Raw genomic sequence first — 19,139 nt, 5'->3', positions numbered from 1 at the left:
GAATCATTTTTAAGTGTAAGTAGTCTTTCAGTGTGAAAAACACTGTTTCCTTACAAGGAGGTAGGGTAACATCTTATATAAATAAAAAAAGTAAACCGTAATTGTTCCACAAATTTCTCCTGCTAACAATTCAATATTTTAAGATACTAAAATTGTTTGGTAGTACGTAGTAAATGTCAGCCAGGAAAATGGTTGAAAGGGGGTGTAATACAGGGTGTACACAAATGAATATCGGAGTTTTAAGTGTTTCGTATGGCTATATAAATAACCCCAGTTGGTTGTCTCGTACATGTGATGAAAGAGCAACTGTGGAAGTGTCGATTCTACTTGCCCGAATTTGTTTCCTAACTCTGCCGTATAACAGCGCCACTTGTAAAGATGGGAGCGACTCCTTGACGTTTGTGTCCTGAAATTCGCGAGGTGTAAGTTCTCCAGTGGCCTCCAAGGTCTCCCGACCTCACCCACTGTGATTTCTTTTCGTGAGACTATGTAAAGTCGTTTACACCAGACGTGGGAAGAAATGGATTACCGGTCGGATGGGTGCCATATCAAAAAAAGCTCCCACAGTGAACACTTGAACCGTGTGTTATGGAAACTTGTTGAGTTACTCTTCCATCTCAGGTATGATTCATTATTGTATTGTATATCGCAGAGAAAATACACATGCTTAAAACTCCGATATTAATTTGTGTACACCCTGTACATTTCAAAGTACGCATTCTCTGTTTCTAGGACTATTCTTACATCAAAGTTAAAGTTTACTTTTCCAAATCATATTTAGAAGTTCACTGACATAACCAGACATGGGCTCACCGGGTCAACAGCCCCCTCTCTAAATTTTGCCAAATTACACTGCTCTAAATGAAATTCTTGCAGAAACAAAAGGTTATCGGTTTCTTTATAGATTTTGAGGTGCCGAATAAATAAAAGTATTGTATGTCCTCTATGCAGAGACCTTAACTTGCACAACCATTGTCAAAAAGTGCCTGTAAGCCAATAAAATGATTGATTGAATGATTTGGTTAATTTACTTCGCTTCAATATTATGCTTTATTATAAGCTATACAAACACACATAAATTATTAATAAAATTACTATTAAAAATGAAAATATAAAATAAATATTAAAATAGTTAGAATGTATTAATTGAATATTTAAAGAACCACTCCTTATATATTTATATATTCCCTGACCCCCACCCTTTTGGCTAATTGTGAAGATGAGGATGGGTGATAAAATTGATGAAGCAGGCCGGGATTCGAACCTGGGACCTCTGGTGTCCTAGCGCATCGGTGTGGATAAAGTGAAACAATAACCCTATTTTTATGCATACTAAATGATGAAATAATGTAAAGTTCATATTCACCTGATTTTTATCGTTTGTCGCGAAATTCACCAAGCATATTCTATGAAAAATAGCATGAAAATGAAAATGTCTGCAATTTAAGTTTAATGTGCTCGGTAACTAACTGGCAAAAATCTGCATTTTATTAATACAGTTGTAACAATTGATATTCATAATGACAGCACCGCTTCCTCTAACATGCTTCTAGCATATTTTATATATTTATTGAAGATTGAACCCCACCCGAAAAAAAAAACAGCCTGGAAGCCGCTATCTTTAAATTTCTATACATGCCGCTGCCTTCCAATGTGCACCAGTTTCTTTGTTGCAAAGGCTGCCAACACTTCATTTCCTCTATTTACACGTTCGTCACGTCATAAGAATAGTGTTTGTATAACATATTTACAGCAGGGTATAAAAACGCTTTCCTGAACTACGTCATCGGCTACGATTTGATGCTGTGAATCATGGGAAATTCTTGCACTGGATAGATTCTTTTCTTCGCAACTCTCTTGGAAGGCTACAACCAGATATTTCACTTAACAATAATATTTATTTTAAAAAAAAGCATTACACGTCTAATATCAAAGAATCTAAAGGCTAAAATATAGGTTTGTTTCACCTACGTCACAAACTGAACTGTTGAATTGTGGATTCGAGTAGACATGATTGAGGCCACCAGTTCTTGTAAGCATAGGGGATTCAAACGGGCGGGCGGGAGAAACGAAAACAGACATTCGTGTTTTAAAACAAACGTGCAGTTGGTGCAGATGTAACGAACGCTAAGTGGTGGATATTTCTTTCAGCACGACAAATGCAATTGGTCGCAAACATGGCGGCTGTGCCAATCCTGATGTCACATGAAACGCCCCCTATATGAAATCTAATTTTGTCTATATAAATGAGGAGTGTGCACACTTAGAGAGATTTTAAACCGAAGCGACACGTGTCGCTTGAAGATTTCACCTATCTAACGCAGGATTGTGCGGCCTTTCTTCCCGCTCCGGTGTGAAACGTTGCTGTTTTCTTTTTAATTAATTTTTTTGGGGTGTGTCAGCACTGAGGCTATTTTGCACCCGTCACACTATACGGGGTCCATCCACTTATCAGAACAAAAATAAAAGCGTGTCTGAAAACTAACATTTCCTTACCTTGGTTAAAAGCTGAGTCTAAAAAGGGCGCTCAGCACAAATAAGGACAGCACACAGGACGACACAGAATTATACTGGCCATGAGGCCAGTCGCCAGAGCCTCGTTAGTCTGCAGTCCAGGGTGTACTACGTGGAAGTGAGGTTGACTATTGGGTGCAGTACGTGGAAGGAGAACCCCTTACACCCCGAAACGTTGCCGTTGATTGGCTCGTTCCCAAGCAACATAGTATGACTATACCTAAGGATCGAAGTGGCATAAAACATTCACCGCGCATGCGCGAACAACAATCCGAGACGACACGATTCGGAGGATTGTGAAAACGGCCTAATATGAGCGACAAGCCGCTTCGGTTGGAAAGGTTGTACTGATCACCGGGGGTTCGCTTCCAAACGACACATATCGCTTGTCGCTTCAGTCTGAAAGTTCATAAAGAGGAATGCTTTTTTTATTATTATTAATTAGCGTCGCTGTTCTACCCCTTGTAAACAGATATGAATGCTGATTAGACAAAATTGCTGAAAGGACACTCACAAATAACACCCATGCGCAAGGCGGACTCGAACCCAGGAACTTCAGTGGCGATATGAAAAGTCGATCGCTTCACCCTCTTGCCTACCGAGCCAGCTCTAAGAGTTTGAGTTTTTAAGTCCACTTTATGCACATAAGGCTAATCGGGACTGAACCTACAGTTTAAAGTGGGATCCAAACCACTATGTGCCTCCACCGGGTATCGAACCCTGGACACCTTGATTACAAGGTAACCATATTTATATATAATTTAGTTTTCAAACCGAAGTATTTATGACGAAACAGTTTTTACATTAAAATGTGTAACTGCCGTCTCGTTTTTCCTTCAGGAAAATTAGAAAAATGTCCACTTATGTTGCCTTGAAATATCTGGTCACCTAATATTGAGAGATTCGCAACAATTGTTCCTGATACGAAACGTCAAATATACAAACTTTCGTCCATGACACGAATGGATATATCCTCACGCTAAAAATTATTTTAAAAATGCTTCTACAATGCAGCTTGAAACCCGATAACTAGCTTCCGGAGAAATTCGAACATGTCAACGGACGTGGATAGTAGGAATAACTGTCGTACAACCCTGCCAAGCGACTGACATCCACTTCCATCGAGTATGAAAGCATGAAAAAAAATATTGCAGGATTCATTTCCTGATAATTTACAATAAGATAACGGAAATTCGACCTGAAATAAAATAACTTTCTCAACTGTCAATCATTACCTCCTTCCTACATGCCGATACGCACTTTTCTATATGTGTAAATACATATATTCAAACAGGGTGCGAAATCCTGGGGAGGGACAGGGGGGGGCATTCCCTCCACCAACAATATTAGCCTCAAAAATCGCTCAATAATTTCTGTGGGGTGAGAATTTTTGTTAGGATATAACAAAAGATAAGCAATTAGTTTTTAAGAATAATAGCGTAAACACACACAAAGTAGTGTGGGCGGTTGAGAGTGTTGATTGCTATATCTCTCTCTCTCTCTGTTTCCAGATTATTAACAGATCTACACCAATAGCAATGTATGCACAATTAAAGTAAAACAAAAGAATACCAGACAAATATAGCTATGAAATCTAATTGATTTATATTAATACCAAGCAAAAAAACTAAAAAAAGCTATTTCAACTATAACATAATAAAACTACTTAATACAGAAATTAGTTTGCTCCTTTATAAATATTTTATAATAATAAGAAACAAATTAATTGATTTATATGTATTTAATTATTATGCATTTTTAAATATTTAGTAATTTACTCATATTTAAAAGCATTATAAATATATAGCCAAAAGTCACTGGACACCCAAATGAACATGGCGGTAGTGTCAGTGGTCTGGGGCTGTTCTTCCTGGTTTGGGTCAATGGCAATATGAATGTGGTGTTTATGAAGACATTTTATTTTAGACAATAGCAGTGGCGTCTCGTGGCCTCAAATTTGGCCTGGGCTTATTTTTTAAATAATTTAAAATATAATTACAATTCACATGAATTACAAAAAATAGGTATTTTTTTCTAGACTACAAAACTGGACTTATTTTTTTAAAGAATTTAAAATATAATGACAACTCACATGATTACAAAAGAAACCGGTATTGTTGTGAAACATACCTTTCTACGAACGTTGACTCCTGTTCTTCTGCTCAGCAAATTTTGTTATTACTTTTTCGTTGAAGCCCTCTATGTTTGAAATGTATTCTATCTCTATTGTAAGCAAGTGCCAACGCATTTGGTCTGTCTTGTCCCATTGCATTTCTTAAGCAGGTTTTAATACGCATCAATGTGCTGAAACATCGTTCAGATTCAGCTGTTGCCACTGGAGTTATTAAAACTATGTTTGTCATGTTTACTGTTTCTGAAAAGGTACCCTCTAAATAATTTTAAATAAAAAATGAATGCAATCTACTGATAGAGTTTTTATTTTTCAACTCTTCACTACAATAAAGAACACGAAGTTCCCTCTTTAGTTTTCCTTCTTCTATGAAGGGGTAATAAATCTGGGAAGATGCCTTTGTTTAAAGATTGTTCTCTTTCATTATGTCCTCGTAGAGCAAGTTCATGTCGACCACAGAATTTTAAGAAATCGATAATTCTATTTAATATATGCCTATTTTTCCGGACAAATTCATTGTGTCTTGTAATTGACAGCCTATGTCCTTCATCAATTTGTGTTCGAACCTCAACCCTGCCAAACTCACTCAAACATAACGAATGAAAGCCACCACAACACTACAGTACAACACGCGAGATCGAACGCGACGCGAAGAAACTAACGCCTTCCTTTGCGACCTGCCCCGGAAAACGATAATTCACATCAATGCAGGCTAGGAGCGCTGTCGTATCCATTGCAGCAGACGACGAATTTACGTGGGTAAAAATCGCCTTTTAAAAGACTGTGTGATAGTTATGCGTTATGGTGATTGATAATTACGTCAATACGTCCGTTTATCTTTAGGGGAAAGGCTTCCCCGGAAGCCCCAAGGAACGAGACGCCACTGGACAATAGCATGCTGCCCACACTATGGCAACAGTTTGGAATGGGCCCTTTTCTCTATCAGCACAATAATACCCCTGTCCATAAAGCAGGGTTCATTGAATCGTGGCTTCAGGAGAATCAGGTGGATGGGCTTAGCTGGCCCACTCAAAGCCCCGACTTGAACCCCATACAACATCTTTGGGATGAAGTGGAGCGTCGGTTGCGTGCCAGACCCACTTCACCAAAAACCACACGAGGCTACAGGACAAATTAAAAAAATCCACCAAATTAAAATATGAATCAGTTCATTGTTTAAGTTTTACTATTTGTTAGTTCATTGTTTTAGTTTTACTATTTGTTGGATCTATAAAACTTAGTGGAAAGCCTGCCCTGAAGACTAAATGCTGTAATAATAGGGAAGGGATGTTCGACATCTTATTAGTTACCTGGCTGGTCTCTATGGAATGAACAGCACTGGGTGTCCGGTGACTTTTGCTATATAGTGTGTGTGTATATATGCGCACACACACTATACATACATATAAAAGTAAAAAAAAGTAAAGTGTTCCCCTGTGCTTAGCACCACGCCATGAAGGCGTATAGGGGGTACGGGGGTAACGCCCCACACTTTGTTGATCCGGTCGTGAGTGAGGGTGATGTGATCAGTTGGAAAAAAAAGCAAAGCAAGATCAGGGTTTAATACACCACAGCAATCTACTGATTACTTAAAATTTACCTAGGTATAGTAAGTGTATCCGTAGGGAGACTACTTGCATACACACATACATGGAATCACCTTCTATATCATGGTATGTATTGGAGGCAGCTCAAGGTCAACCCCCCTCCCCACATCAGACAGTTCACTCCATTCTTTCTGCTTCTCCTTCGAAAACAATAGTCTGGCTACAGAGTTGGCAGTACCATAAGTTTTGATTCTCACTAGATTTAACTGTCCGTATTCTGCCTAAATTTTGTACACAAATCAAATGACCAAGTTTTTATTATGAAATATGAAATACTTAATTCTACAATTCAAGTCTACAGAAGAATTTTATGTGACCACCATATCAACTGAAATTCTGCTCAAATTCTCCACTTCTACATGCAATGATAAGAATCAGACAACTGGAGGTGCAATGGGTATAAAGTAAGAAAAATCAGAATCTTATTGTTACTCTAATTAGGTTATAGTTGTGATTGAAACATTTGAAACAAAATCAATGCCTTCCTACCTAAAGTTCAAGAATTCATCATATTTATTTTCTTGCACTTTCTTTTTACAAACGGCATATCGGAAAGTACGAACATATAACTCCACCAAAGAATACCAATGCCCAGGGAGGGATGGGGGGCCAAATCCCCTGAGCAACCAACGTGTCTGCCTTTGGAGAATTGGCATGAGTTTATGGGGACTGGACCTATTCTAAAATTAGTCAGATTATTTGGAGATATTCATCACTGCCTTCAGTTTTGCTATGGGATGAAACTTAACGATGGAAAATTAAAAATTAAAAAATTAACGATGGAAAAAAATCACACTTGGAGAAACCAATTAATATTATGAAAGAACCTGTTCAGCACATCAATATTTTTACTAAATGGATTGCTGTAATTTGTCCTAATATCACTCAAACATAATCCTAAAAGAAACAATTACAATTAAAATATATATCCAATTGTGGTAATACTTCAAAAGCATTACTTTGTGAAACACAGTAGTCACATACATGGTGATAGGTACATTTGGAGTTACTGCTTTAGTACAAAATTTTCAACACATATTTCTTAAAATTGACAGCTGGAAGCTACTCAAAAAACAAATAAGTCATGGTTTGCAGCATGTTATGTTATTTTCAGAAATTGTAACACTTCTGAAAATATAATTTTCACCCTATAAAATGTATATTTAACTGAAACACCCTGAAAAATTTTGAAAACAAGTAAGGAAAAAGAGAAGCTCAGAAGCTTCAGTATTGACAGAGCTTTCAATATTACTGGAAAACATTCAACTGATCAATACGTTATGTTGCATTGCTTTTCTGCCACTTTTTGGCTAATCGCAACGATGATGCTCAAGCTGGGATTTGAACCCAGGATACCTGGCATTGTAGCACACTGTGCTAATCACTCTGCCATGGAGGTTGGATGGAAAATATTAAAACCTTGGGGGACTACTTTTAAATATATATTTATTCCATACAATTTAAACTTAACCCAAAAATAACTAATACAGCCTATTTTATTATTGACAAATATTTATTCACAGTTAGTAGGGATTGGAAAGTTATACATATCACGCACCATCAAAAAATGACTACTTATTTCCTGCAAAACAGTGTTTTTAATTTTTTTTAAAAAAAAGTCCTCCCACTCTTCAAAAGTAGTGATCTATGTCATGGTGATACAAGTGCAAGGTTATTCTTTAAGAAGTACTAAAAAAAGAAAAATGCAGAATATAAATTTATGGTTAAATGGTCATATATATTTATTTATATTTCATTTGTAAACCTGAATTATTATTATTATTATTACCGTTTATTCTCAGCTAGGGAAAAAAGTGCTAGTACATATGTTGGATACTACCACAAAAAGCACTCTGTTTACATACTGTTCATACAAGAATTGTTTTTGAGTGTTAGGAAATAAAATGTGAGTTAATTATTTGCAATATACATTTTCTTAAAAAGAAAAAATCCACCAAAAAATTCAGTGGGAAAATAATTCCAAATTTTGAACCCGAACTTCAGAATACAATTGGCAGTGTGATGGAATTCATCTTGCATGTAAGCAGAATTTTCTTACCAATTTGCACTAATGCAAGGGATGTGCAGGAAATCAAATCCGCTACCTTTATTTTCTATCCTATTCTGGTTATTTCGTGTCACTTTTCTATCTCTTCGATTAATCATGATGATGAGGATGAATGATGAAAACAAATTGATGATGGGAGAAAACCAATGATACATCCATGCCTTTACCATGGTTCAAACCTGAAACCTCTGGCTTCAAAGTGCATGATGCTGACCACTCTACCAGAGGGGCCAGCTAAATCATTTATTATTAAGGCAGGTTTGCCAGATATTAACACTAAAATCTGATACCCCCTAGAACAGCAGAAAGGGGTCATTTTGACCACTCATAAGAAATGCATTTCAAATTCTATTCATTTTAGGATGAGAACATATTCTTAATGTATATTATTTTCTGTGCTTTATGTATTATAATCAAAGTTTTTAGGTGGTTTATGATACATTTTGATTACAAATAAAAATTGTAATCATCAATAACTGAACAGTCGAGAATATGTAACATTTCACCACAAGAAACTGCTACTCGATGCCACATGTTCAGAGACGTCCTTCTCGGTCCAAGTAGACTACTTACACGATGACATGTAAGCTGTGACAAATGGAAACATGCAAAAGAGAGGATGGCACAGGAATCACAACCTAACGCTGATATTGCAGCATGCATAAATGAAATATTACAGGGGTCAAATTGACCCCTCCTGCTGTCTTAGATGTATAACATGAAATTTCACAGAAATAAATTATATTTTGTAGATTTCAATATAACTGGTGTTCCGTATAGGATGCCGAATTTGAATTGAGTGCTATTGTTTTGTTTCCAGGGTGGCAGACCTGTTCTTACCAATGTTGGCATCTGTTGTCATGCCGATTAATGTAGCCTCAATTGTTTTGACTCGTTTTTTTGTGGTTTCCTTCCGAAAATCCTAGAATGATCCAGGAGCGTGAAATCCATCCATCCATTGAAAACGACTGTGTGGTGTGGGTTTTGGCAGGTAGAGTGTGATCTTGCACCCTGTCATTTTATTCTTATGGAGGTTTGTGAAATCACAGGTGTACGCCAACAAACCACAAACCCTTTTGGAACTGAAGGCGGAAATCATACGGGTGATTGGAGGCATTGGAACAGACATTTGTAAGAGGGTTATCAATAAGTTTGTGGAGTGTATAAATGCATGCAGGCTCAGTAGGGGTGGACATATGCCTGACATTGTCTTACATACATAAATGAGAGATGTTACTGCTTACATATATGTGAAATATAACTATTTTCATGATATTTTCCCTATTTTTATTTAATTTTCTAATTCGGCGTCCTATACGGAACACCCTATACCATCTTATAAAGGACAAAGAATTATGAAAAGTCACAAAATTTCGAAGAAAAAATAAGATAAACAGGATAGTTAAGGTAGGGGCTATTTTGACTCCTGCCTCATTCTAATGTTAAAAGTACAATCAGAGGAGAGAGGGAAGGGCAGACACACACACACACACACACTTGAAACAAAACTGAGCACTAACTTTCAATGTGAAATGTTATGCACAAATATAGTTTGAGGCAAATTCCTTTTCAGTGTAAGTCAGTCAAGCGTGGTCTTTCGACAGTTAAATACCCTCACTATTCCTTTTCCCAATAACCAAGATTAATTTTGCATGAGCATACTACTTCTGGTTTAAAATGGCTTCGGTAATGGTTCCTAATGCCTAATGATTCTCTACAAGTTATATAGGAGTAGTAGGAAGTGCTTTAGAATACTGGAAATGGATGTGGGAGTAAACATAGTTAAAAGCTTCACTAAGAATTAGTTACCAGAGAAATTATGATTTGAAATGAATCTTGCGCGAGCAGGTGCTTTTGGTTTCTGGCTGAGACTGACACAAGTTTTTGCTGATTTACATGTGAAGCTCGAAGGAGGTTTCATACTCAAGACCAGATATTATGTGATCAAGCATTGATGGGTGGTATTTTAATGCTAAGAGCCCTAAATATGAATAACCTAACTGAAAAATAAAAGGAGTTATGGATATTTTAAAAATGCTAAGTGCTCAGAACCTGACCAGCGTAGACTAACATTGAAAGCATTTAGTGACAAAATACCCCTTCGCACCCCAATGCACGTGAAGTAGATAGCAGCAGCAGTCCATATCCAAGACAACAGTAAATGAATGGCTGCTCATAAAGGAGTATACGCAAGGGAAAAATCATTCTCCAAAGAATGCACAGAAAGTAATCACTAAGATACTGAAGTACATATTAATACGTAACATCCCCCATAAAACTGAGAAACTTCATCAGGCATGAAGTTCATAAACCCGATCACCAACCCTTGCACTCATAGGTGTCTAAGGAATGCCATGTCAGAAGTTAACCAACCTTCCTGAATGAGTGGTATTGGAAACAGGTAAAAAGGTGCTGATCCAAAAGGTATTACAAGGTAATGACTCGGCATTATGGAGAAAGAAGAGAGAGTAAGTATTGCGTGCAAGGGGCAGTGAGGGGTCATTTCTTCATAGACATCATTAGAAATTGAACCATTAAAAAAAATGCCTGTGTTCCATGATGAATTCGGAATTAAACAATCAAAACTTGCGCCAATTCTTCTTCTAGTTTATGGTTGTTACAAGCATTTAAACAAGTTTTTTTAAATGTTTTTTTTTAGGTAAGGCATCACTTACACCACATGCCATCATTTCACTAATCAATTAAGTCCAGTTTTGGCATGCACTTAGCGTTTCCTTCTAGCTTTCCCCACATCATGTGGCTTCCTCAGGAGATAGGACAAGAAAAATCAAAGTTTAAAACATATGAAGTTAAAAAAGGTTAACTGCTAGTTGCCAGCCAGAGATTTTAACCTAACTTACCTCCCCATGTTTTAAGTTTTGACTATTCTTGTCATATCTCCCGATGAAGCCACATAATGTGGTGAAAGCTGGAGGAAAACAATAAGTACATCCCAAAACTGGACTTCATTACTTGGCCAAGTTTTTTTTATTTTTTTAATGTGAACAAACACTCCCTTCTTCAAACTTTGATAATGTAATAACTGCAACATTGATCAAACTACAAATAAATGTCTCATGAAGGGAATGTGTTTCTGTATGTGGCAAAAATCGTACTAACTTATCTGAATCATATCGCACAGAGTCTTTGGTTGGTGTATAAAGGTAAAAAAGTAAAGTGCTCCCCTGTGCTTAGCACCATGCCATGAAGGCATATAGGGGGTGTGGGGGTAATGCCCCACACTTTCTTGATCCGGTCATGTGTGGGGGTGATGTGATCAGTATCACGCCCCTGATTGCCTTTACCCCCCAGGGTTTCCCCCAGGTACGCATGTCATTCGATGCTGGGTGGGCACTGGGGCCGCTTCCGTTAGGAAAGTTCCCGGATTTGAACCGGCCAGGGATCGAACCCGGGACCTTGAGCATGGTAGTCAGACGCGTTACCAACTGAGCCACCGTGGCTACACTGGTTGGTGCATATTATACATAAATGACATGAAACAAATAATTCACTTTAGCTCAGCATAACTGAGAATCTGTGGTGGGATCTAAAGCAACTAATGCAAAATTGTCATGTAAAACTAATACATTGAACCAGGGTTGGCATTTTGCCCAGGTTTTTTCGAAAAAAATTTCAGATAAAACAAAATTAAACCTGGGCAAAACTGCGTTTTATTGTTTATTTTTCAGGTCATGTTTATAAATATATATATATATATATATATAAAATGAAATCCATTTTTTTCTGATAGTAATAAATTGGAACATTCAATTTGTATTGTTCAGTTCACTGAATCATTTTTTTAAAAATATTTTCTGTTAACATAATTGACAATCAAGGTCTCACACCTTGAAACGATTAAACTAAAAACATACATAACCTGTGCCGCAATAGACCATTGAGGGCCCAGGCCTACCTACCGACTGCCGGCCGAAATTCCACCTGATCCTACTCTGAGATGGGAGATCATACAACCAATTACGGGGTGACGTGTGGTCAGCACGACGAACCCCCAGTCTTACATGACTGGGTTACACTACTCATTCGTAGCTCCCTAATTTAAACATGATGGTGAGTGTTCACCAATCTCATACACAGGCCGAAATCTCAGGAGAAAAGCTGTTACGTTTCCCCAAGCAGACTCAATCCTGCACGCATCCTATGGTCGAAGCCCAAAGCATGACCACACAGCCACAGTGCGGGACAAATTCTGAAAAATTTGATCAACAGTTTGATTCTACTCTTGCTGGATGGCGTAACAGTTAATAGATCTGTGATCAGTTCCCAGGGCTATGCATTGCAATACTATACTAATACATTATAGCTATGGTGGTTTACTAACCTTCCGTGGCAGAGTGGTTAGCACAGCACGCTGCAATGCCAGGGGTCCTGGGTTCGAATTCTGATTCAGATGTGGATATTTGTGTTTGTCCCAATGATAATACAGAGAAAATACAGAAAATTGAGAAAATAGATAGAAAAAGGTGGATACTATTGCTTAGCGGTAATACTTTTATTCCGCAAAAAAAAAGTAGACAGGCTGGCTGACTGCCATGCAGAAGACCCGGGTTCGAATCTTGGGGTGGGTGATCTAAGGTCGGAATTTTTCCAGTCTTGTCTCTGCATAAAGCAGATGTGGAACTCACACAACCTCAAATCAATGGGTCCTGGGGGGTAAAAGGCAGCCGGAGTTTGGTTGTGATCACATCACCTCCAAAATGTCCGAGATGAAGAATATGTCGGGCCCTACCCACATATCCTCTGAATGTGCCTTCATGGCACGCTGCTATATCAGGGTGGTCACTCTAGGACCATGATAAAATTCAAGTATAATTTCCAGTTTTCAAGGTGAACTTTCCAAAAAATCAAGGTCACCGGAAGATGTTTTCTCTTTTTCAACCTTATGTACTACCGCTTCTCACCACTCACACATATACACACACAAATATACGTATTAACAACATAAAGTTCGTGTGTGATTCCAATGTATCAAAAAAATCTAAATCAATTCAAATATTAAATTTAAGGTGCTGAGTTTACACTTGGATTTCACATATTCACTCAAAATACATCTACAAAGACAGGTTACTAATGTTACGGGACATACTAATATACGAAAAAATGATAATTGTATAAGAAATTAAATCTGAAATTTACCTATTGAACTTCAGGATATAATATCTTGCAATAATCTTTTCCGTCTATCAGATAGATTGTTCTACGTACAAACGACAATAAACGGATCAAAATAATTCAATTTTATTTATCATGTAGCTTTCTTTTCCTTCCTTGATAAAAATAAAATTGGTTAAACTTCCCTCAGAACATTTATAAATTCAATGGGATATGGTTTGATTGATTGAGTTGGTGTTTTAAGTCCACTTTATGCACAGAAAGGCTAAATGGGATTGGAGCTACAGTTAAAAGTCGGATCCGAACCACTATGTGCCTCCACCGGGTATCGAACCCACCACAACTTGATTACAAGACGATGATGATACCACTGCGCCATCGGGGATGCCCTTAATGGGATATGGATTTAATAAATGTTGCAATTTTTTTAACATTTACGAAGCAAAATTCACGGAGCCAATTATTCACCCATAATTCAAGGAATTCCCGGTGAGTACCCACCCAGGATATGCAAGGGAAACTTTACCTTTACCTACTATACAACATACGGTAGCTGCACACACACTTTTAAATCTGCTTCAATACAGTTTGTTCACAGTTGTGTTTTCCCATTATTTTTGTGGATGTTTCAAGTTTAAATATCTCCTCCATGCATTAACCATGACAACATTTTGGTTGACATATTTAATTGTCTTGACTGATCTCATCCAAATGGAATACCGTATCCATCCTCCAAAATATGTGGTTGCTATGAAACTAACATTCCCCACGGACAAAACATTAGTGGTCCCCGTTTGGATCCCAACATACATACATATGGACTATATTGTTAAAAAAAAATATTTGTCAAGCCATAGCATAACAAATGCCCTAAAATATTTAAGTATATTTTCTTAATGTCCTTAATGTCCAAAAATGTAGTTTAGGCAGATATTTGAAAGTGGCATGAGAATTTGGAGCTACCTCAGAATATTAAAAAGCAATTTTTCATCCACCATCTTTGAAATACTTTCAACAAATGCAAATGCAAAATAAAATCATTCCCTGGGTGTATATATATTTGCAACATGAATTTCAGCTTAAAACTCTAAAATTGCTAGATATCGTGGTCTCAAAATTGGTGACCCTTCCGAAACCCCACACTATATTTTTTTTTATTAAAAACTTAAAGTAATGTCCTAACATAGCTGAGACTTGGTTTTCTTAATGTACGAAAATCTAACCTCAAATATTTGCATAACTTAAAGCTCTCACAAGGCATGTAAATCAGTCTGTCGTCCACCATCTTTAAACATAGTGACAATTTTTTCTCAAATACAATATGACACCAATCCTTTAAGTTATCTTGTAACTCTAAAAATTGCAACTCAAAAGGTTTACATTTATGGCAAAATGTATGTTCGCGATTTTACCACCACTCCTCTCCTAAACTATGAAATATAATTTTAAAAGTTTTACTGGAAAATTGCAGACCGACAGATTATCTACAATGACTGAGTGTAGTTCCTTATACTCCGAAAATGCATTGTAGACAATTTTGGGGAAAAAGAGAACATGGTATGGAGCATGCGTGCAACATGAGGAAAATCAGTTTTTCATTCACCATCTTGAAACACATTGTTCAATTTCACTCACATGTAATACATTGCAGTCTGTCAAGTTTTCTACCTGCAGAAACATGTTATCATGGTCACTAAATAGATGACTTATCTTTGTTTGCCCATCCACCCCAACAATGCTCCTCCTATATCGTGCATTACGTTTCGATAATTTTATTGTGAATTTACAGTGCAAGTAATGTCACAATGCTCCTGAAAGTTTTATACACAAAGCTCGAAATTGTAGTCTATAAAAAGGTTTGAAAATGTCAAAAGTGGCCAAAATATGAAAGTATACGCATGCATTGTATTTACTCAAGTAAGTACCCCACACCCTCTATATTTAAGATAAAAAGAAATTGTGGTAGATTATGAGAGTGCTATACTTCTTGGGCATAGAGCTCCTAACCACAAACAACATTTATCCTGCATGGGCAAGCAACCCATTATGTTCAATCAATGCGCTGAGCTGGAGGGAGGGAAGGGTCACTGTCTCGGTGGAAGGCATTGGAAAGAAAACAGAACATTTGCAAACATACTAAATTTTGAGAGATGAAATGAAATCATTTGAAAAGTGTTTGGTTTAATTATACCACAATTAACTTTATTCTACTTTCACAACATTTCAATAACATGTACTCAATTCTTCTTTGTAATGTTTTATTCATGGAAAAATTTATTGTAAAAGTTGATCGTCACAGGTGAAACTATGTGGCTTGCGCACATACGGAAATGACTGACATCTAAAGTGCTACCACATTTCAAAATTATAAGCTTTGTTCATTCAATGTTTTATCTAAATATTTCAGACCTTTTGATTCTTTTGTTTCTTGGATGTAAGTTTGTATTATTTCTGTTAAAAGTCCATTTCTAGCATGATTTGAGAAAAATATACTGAAAAAACCCACTGTGACTTGTTCCACATTAATTATTTTGAGTATTATACGCTTGGCTAAGCTTTTATTTTACAAGCTTTCTCAAAATGTTGACAATTCTAGAACCTTACAATTATTGAAAGCAATAATTTACAATATTTTCTGAAAAAAAAAAAAACATTTTGAGTGCGTTTTTCTGAAAAAACCCACGTGGGGAAAACTGGGCTGGGGCCACCCGGGCCAACCCTGCATTGAACACCAAGTAAAGATAAATAGCTCCTTTAAAGCAAATATCATTCTATCCTAACTAATGGTCTTTTGGGTAATTGTCTGTTATATCGGAGACACATTTCTATCAAATATTTTCAGTTTTAAATGGTTCGTACTTACCAATTGTGTATTGCGGAACATAGTTGAAGGTGCCATTATGCTTTTTACAGGAAAATAACTTCAATTTTTCACATTACGAGTAATTTTTTGGGTCCTTTCTTCCGTTGCGCAACATACAATATGGGGCGCACAGCTGTGGATCATCGCACGTCCTACTTGTGTTTTGTCGATTTGGAGTGGGGTATGCAGTGTTTCAACCTTCTTAACCGAAAAACACCTACTTTCGTGTTCATTATGTCATCACAAACCATTGACGGATAGCCCCAAAAACCATTCCCGATAGCCCCAAAAACCATTAACAATAGCCCCCACAAACCATTGACTGATAGCTCCAAAAACCATTCACAATAGCCCCAAAAACCCTTCACGATAGCCCCACAAACCATTTCCGGCAAGGTTAGGTTAGGTAAGCATAGTTAATAAATAAAATTCTGGTAAAAAAGGCACGTTTGGAAACACTGGCGAGACCGCATGACTTTCGACGCTCGCGCCATCTGCAGGTACATAATGGAAACAACGGCATAATGTTGTCGCTTTGCACAAAATGCAAGTTTATTATATCAAAAGTCTTTATTTCTTGTTGTGCAGCATTCTACGGTGAGAAAATACCTCCAAGAACTTTCAAAATACTACAGAAACTCATTTCCGTAAGTAGTTTCTTCTGTAAAAATGAAGAAATGTGTCTCCGATATAACAGACATTTAACGTCTTTTGTCTATAATGATTAATTTAGTTTGTAGGTCTTTATTTTTGAAAAGCAGAACTACACACCAAAGTTTCTACTTTTTGTTGATCTAGCTTTCAGATTTTTTTTTAGTTCTGTAATGTAATTCTACAGAGTTAACAAGGGAGTGGAAGAAGTCCAATGAAGAGGTGAGTAAAACTGAAAAATTGGCCCAAGTTCCTTCTGTTTTATTCAATTTCATCATGTTACGAATGCAATTTTTTAATGGTCCAATTTTGATTTACATCTGTTAACACGTACTGCAGAGTTTTCACGATTACTTAAGATTTTGTTCAATATATGATTTCGTGATTAGGTTAGGCAGGTCAGGTTTGGTTCTCTTAGCATTAAAATAAAGTCCCTAAATGCATTCTATTAAGGTTCCGATTTACTTCAACATTCACTCTCACTAGTCTATGATACTTACTGTCGCTTCTCAATGAAGAATACATTGTCCATTGGAAGTGTGCATGCTTGCGTAAGGTAATTTTTATTAGTTGTTTTTTTCAGTATAAATAACTTTTTTCTGAATCCATACAGTGCTCATTACTTTAAGGAAGGTTTAAATTTCATGTGACAATAATTTCCAAAATTCTACGATAATTAGTCTTTCTGCTTGAAGAATTTGAAAAAACCATACAACAATCGGAACCATTACCAAAAAATGGATAGGTTGTCACTGTTTTCATTATCACTGAAAACGGAACAACATTATTAATATTCATTGTAGGTAATGTAGGATACTGAACATGATTGCCTAACCTAATCATCACACAAATTATGCATCGTGCATCTACCTACATGGAATACACAAATAAACATAGTAATTACTTTGGTCATGTTGTACAAATGAATGCAATTATTACTTTGGCCATGTTGTACAGTCACGAACACTTCCAGGTTGTAATAATCCCATTGAAAGCTAACAGCACTGTTACAACCCAGAAGTGTCCGTGACTGCACAAACTGTATTGATTCAACAAACTACAATGGCTGACATAAGAAAGGGAAACTTATCGCATGCTCTTACTTCCCTTCTAAAGGAAAATATCATAAACATGCTTTGAGCAACATCACTTCTTTACTTATTGCCAACTGGCGCGAGCACCTTTCTACATACCAAAAACTTCACAATTTAACATATATTGGAGGTGGGCTGATGTACTGTATCATGCATGACACCAAATTAGTTCAACTCACTATAATACACAGATGAAATTTGTTTGTAAGTATGACAATTCTGTTTGATACTGTGCAAAGAACGTAAACCTCTTAACTGACAGAGTATACATGTTTTTGAAGTAAAATATATTTCACGTCATTACATGCGTACTCCTGGGTGTAGGTGGGAGATGTTTCATTCCGGTACAATAAGGTGTGGTGAAACGGAATCGGATCATGAATATGAATCGAATATTACACATTAAAGAACACAATTGTAATTAAGCAGGACATTCACATGTAGAGCCCCTACTTATAACATTTTATGTTAGCAACGATCACAGATGATACTCCAGCTGAGTTCCTCATTGGCCTTGTCTTTCAATCTTATAGATTTAGATTACAAATAATTTAACATATTTCGCATCAATAAAACTGATAATATTTTTCAAATACTCGAATCTATCGAAAAACATATATGCAAATTAAATCATTCTAGAACAAGAAACTTACGTATTTACACGAACATTCTCCACCCACCAACAGCTCCTCCTTACATATTTGTTTTTATTGCAGAAACTGTGTTGCCAACTTACAGTACGAAATATCGCTGGTACAGTTTACAAAAATGGTAACCAGAGATACTAGATCTAGTTTTTCCCGTGATATAAGGACTAATTCACGCAGTTGATCACTCTTCGCCCAAGATGTATTCACGAATATCTAAAACCATTCGCACTTCTAGAGTAACGAAGCGAATGAAACACTCTGTTACTGCTTCTGTGAACACGATATTTTTTCGCCACTATAGTGAATATTTATCTACGTTGGCAGCACTTAATCAATGTTGCACATAACCCATATCTAGAAAACTCAATTCCTACGTGGATTCCACTTATGCCTATAACGAGGTATCCCTTATCGCACAACGCGGGAGA

General features: G+C 36.8%; 1 protein-coding gene across 1 annotated transcript in view; it reads right to left on the bottom strand.

Moving 5' to 3' along the window:
* Positions 1–18,820, bottom strand: part of PH4alphaEFB (prolyl 4-hydroxylase subunit alpha-1) — a 99,905-nt gene extending 81,085 nt beyond the window's left edge. The window contains exon 1 of the mRNA XM_083142161.1: positions 18,715–18,820. The gene's annotated coding sequence lies outside the window, so the exon portion shown is untranslated. The remainder of the gene's footprint in view (positions 1–18,714) is intronic.
* Positions 18,821–19,139: the final 319 nt, after the last annotated feature.

This window comes from Lepisma saccharinum, chromosome 20, assembly GCF_977018435.1.
Source record: "Lepisma saccharinum chromosome 20, izLepSacc3.1, whole genome shotgun sequence".
Classification (NCBI taxonomy): Eukaryota; Metazoa; Arthropoda; class Insecta; order Zygentoma; family Lepismatidae; genus Lepisma; species Lepisma saccharinum.
This window is presented reverse-complemented; position numbering and strand designations above follow the sequence as displayed.